We start from the raw sequence: 4,061 nt of genomic DNA on the forward strand, positions 1-4,061 counted from the left end.
GATCAAAAGCCTGTTCTACATCAAGAAAGACTCCCGAGCAGTACATTCCGCGCTCCAATGAAGACGAGACTACATCGACCACACGATGGTATTCCTGGATAGTGGAGTGGGATGTTCGGAATCCAAACTGGTGATCTGGGATTATGCGGTTGGAATCTAGGAGGGGGTACAGGCGTTTTAAGATAAGTTTCTCAAGGATTTTTCCCAGGATAGGTAACAGAGAGATAGGACGGTAAGAGGATGGGTATTCAGGCGGTTTTTGAGGTTTGGGAATCATTTTGATTATGGATAATTTCCATGGGTCAGGAAAGTATGTGGATCGGAGGACAGCATTGTAGATGTAGGTCAGGAATATAAAAGATTTTCGAGGAAGATATTTTAGAATATGGGATGTAATTAGGTCATAACCAGGAGCTTTGCGGGTTGGTAAATTCTGGATGATGTTGGATATCTCTGATGGATGAAATGCTTTAGGTGGCAGTCATTTGGAGTGGAGTATTCAATATAAGTCTATTTAAAACAAATTTCATGAACTTGTACTGTAAATAGTAACTTGGAAGTTTAAGAATAATTTAAAAAATAAATAAATAAAAGTAAATCTGAAGAATTGATTATGACAGTTTAAAAAAAAGAGATTAATACACAGTTGCAAAGAATACTAGGAGAGAATAGAATGTCTATTTGTGATAGAAATTTAAAATCGTTTGCATAGAAGAGACACATGCCTCATGACTACACTGCATTGCATTTTATATAAATCATTTAATTATCTACTCGTGTTTTACAGGTCTCTGTATTGACATAAACTAAACTGATGATTAATATAAAACCATGAAGTTACTGTACTCTAAAAAGAGGTACTAAATATGTTCTAGACATGCAATTTTGTAAAATACGTTTCAGCAAAAATAAATAAGTACATTTAATTAAAAAATATTTATTATAGGTATATGATAAAATTGTCAATAGTGTAAAGGCTTTAAATTCAGTGGGTTTGGAAATTATTTAAATCATTAATTGTATTGCTATGACTTTTTACCATGTTTGGAAGTTTCTTAATATAAAAAGTGTGAAAACAGAAAAATAATTTTGAAAATGTGTGCAAAGGTACCTGTCATTTGGATAATAGTAATCTTCGTATATGGCATATACAAATAAATAATTTATACCCTAAGGAAACTATGCTATTTTTAGCAAAACTTCATAGTAGTTGAAATGATATAATAAAGAATGAAATATAGTTCAATATTTTTCTACTTCGTTTCGAACAATTTTTTTTGTTAATTTTATTATTTTTAAAATTAATGGAAATATTTTACCTGATTTCATACAATGATAAATTTTTTTCTGAAATTTTCAATAATAATTAAAGCATTACATTGATCCTTGAAAAAAAAATGAAAATTCAAATAATATGTATCCAGAAAAAAGTGTTCGAAAGTAAGTAATCAGACTTCCAATCAAGACGTCCAATGTCAAAGAATTGACAGATTCTATACCTTATTACAGCTAGAGGAATATTAAGAAAGTTGGATAGAGAGTGAGACATGCCGGCTTGCTCCAATTCAGTGCGGATTTCAGCTAAAATACAGTACGGTGAAGTGACCCCTGTTTGAGGGAAAGATACTAACCGTGAACTTCCTTAGCGCCGTAGGGATAGAGGGCCAAATTCCAGTCGAAGCCTCCGAATACAAAGTAGCAGGATTCGATCTTGACAGTACCTTTACCCTGTGGGTTAGGACGGAAAGGAAGCAAGGACGCAGGTATGCGGAATTCTGTGTCAAATACAGTCCGAATGTGACCCATTGCAAGCTCCAACTGAAACTCCCCATTCATATCTGTGAAGTTTCTGGTATAGAGGTCGGCCACCGGGATGTAGTTTCTATTACCCTGAGCGGGGCAATCATGAGTGAACTTGACCTGCAACAAGAGAGCAAAAATTAGTTAAAATAAAATTATGATAATCATTTGCTATGTATAATGAGCAAAAAATGTTATCAAATATTTCTATTATTATTATTAATTTCTTCTTGATGTAATCTTATTTGTTTTTAAAGCTATAATGGAAAATATTTATATATTAGGTAGTATCAAATATAGTCAAGACTTCAGGATTTGTCCTTTTTTATTGTATTACTAAAAAAATAAAAATGTTTTGGGACGATTTTGATATTTAATTAGCATTAGATTGTCTTTTACTTGCACGCTCTCAACAAGTAGTCCCAGATCCCGGTGAAAAAAGAAAACAGTTATTACCCCTCAATTTTGTATTACTTTAATGAAAGCTATGTATAATTTCAACAAAACATAAAAAAAATGGATCAAATCCTATTCCTAGACCCTCTCCCCCTTCAATGGTTACAGGACAGGTAAACTGGAAAATGTTTCGGACTGATCTAGAAAACGTACTTGAGTTAAAAATTCCACTAAAAACAAAAGAACAGATCGACTCTGATATCGAAATATTTTCTAGATCGATAGCAAACACTATCACTAACAGTACTTCACCAATGAACATAAAAAGTTTTAGAGAAAACAACTTACCTCGTCACATACAAGCATTAGTAACAGAAAAACGCCGGGCAAGAGCGAGGTGGCACTGAACAAGATATCCTTTTAAAACTCATTAGAATACGTTGACTAACAGACTAAAAGCAGATATTAGAAAACACAGAATACAAAACTTCCAGAACGTAACAGAAAACTTAAATACCACTGACAAATCATTATGGAGAACTACTAAAAAGCTGTTAAAATACAAATTATTTAAACATCCATTTCTCACTGAAAATAAGACTTGGACACGATCAGATGAAGAAAAAACTCAAATGTTCGGCGAACACCTCTTCAAAACTTTTAACCTCCATCCTTAATCCAACCCATCTTGAAGATGTTGAAGCAGAGATTACAATTCCACTCCAAATCACTCTTCCTCCTAATGCCTTTCATTCCTCAGAAATAATGAACATCATCCACAAATTACCTTCTAAAAATGCTCATGGCCACGATCTCATTACAGCACATATTCTGAAGCAGCTTCCTCGTAAAGCCATTCTATTCCTTACTTTCCATATATATATAATGCTACACTCCGATCTACCTATTTCACCGACCCTTGGAAAATGTCTATAATAAAAATGTTTCCCAAATCCTCCAAGCCACTTGAATATCCATCTTTCTACCGTCCTATTTCACTCCTGCCCATTATGTGCAAAATCCTAGAAAAACTTACTAAAACGCCTCTATCCAATCCTTGACTCATATCATGTTATTCCTGGCCACCAGTTTGGATTTAGAACATCCCATTCTACCATAAAACAGAGTCATCGAGTGGTTGATGTCATATCTTCCACATTGGAGCGCGGAATGTAATGCACGGGAGTCTTCATCAATGTTGAACAAGCTTTTGATCGAGTCTGGCATCAAGGTCTACTCTATAAACTTCGTCAATTCCTACCCCCAACATATTTCCTTATAATCCGAACCTACCTCTCTGATAGAACCTTTAAAGTAAATCATAACCTAGCCGACTCATCTCAGGTCCCATTCTTTATACGATTTATACAGCTGACATCCCAACCCACCCTAACACAGTCCTCAGAACATACGCTGATGACACATGTATACTGTCTGTAAACAACGACCCAACTAATGCATCACGAACACTAGACACACATAACATCTATTGAAGATTGGTGTCAAAACTGGAGAATCAAAATAAATCCTGACAAATCCCAGTCGTAAAGCTCTACCCTCCTATCCTACAGTATCTTTTATAAAAAATCCACTAACGCCTGTTGAACAGATTCGATACTTAGGACTCCATCTTGACAAGAGACTTACTTGATATCCACACTAAAGACTGAAACGACAAGACACTGCTCGTTGATTACGATTGCTACAAGTTAAGGAACCGGTATTATAAATTAAAAAAATTGCCCCTTGCCCAACTGTAGGTTCAGTCACTTTAGACGTATGGTTCACATTTCCTTACAATTTTATAGAAAAGAAACTCAATAAAAACAACTAGGTTCCCAGAATGCCCTTGAGGCCATTCTAAC

This window comes from Halyomorpha halys, unplaced genomic scaffold (genome assembly GCF_000696795.3).
Source record: "Halyomorpha halys isolate HHAL.00 unplaced genomic scaffold, Hhal_1.1 Scaffold2386.1, whole genome shotgun sequence".
Classification (NCBI taxonomy): domain Eukaryota; kingdom Metazoa; phylum Arthropoda; class Insecta; order Hemiptera; family Pentatomidae; genus Halyomorpha; species Halyomorpha halys.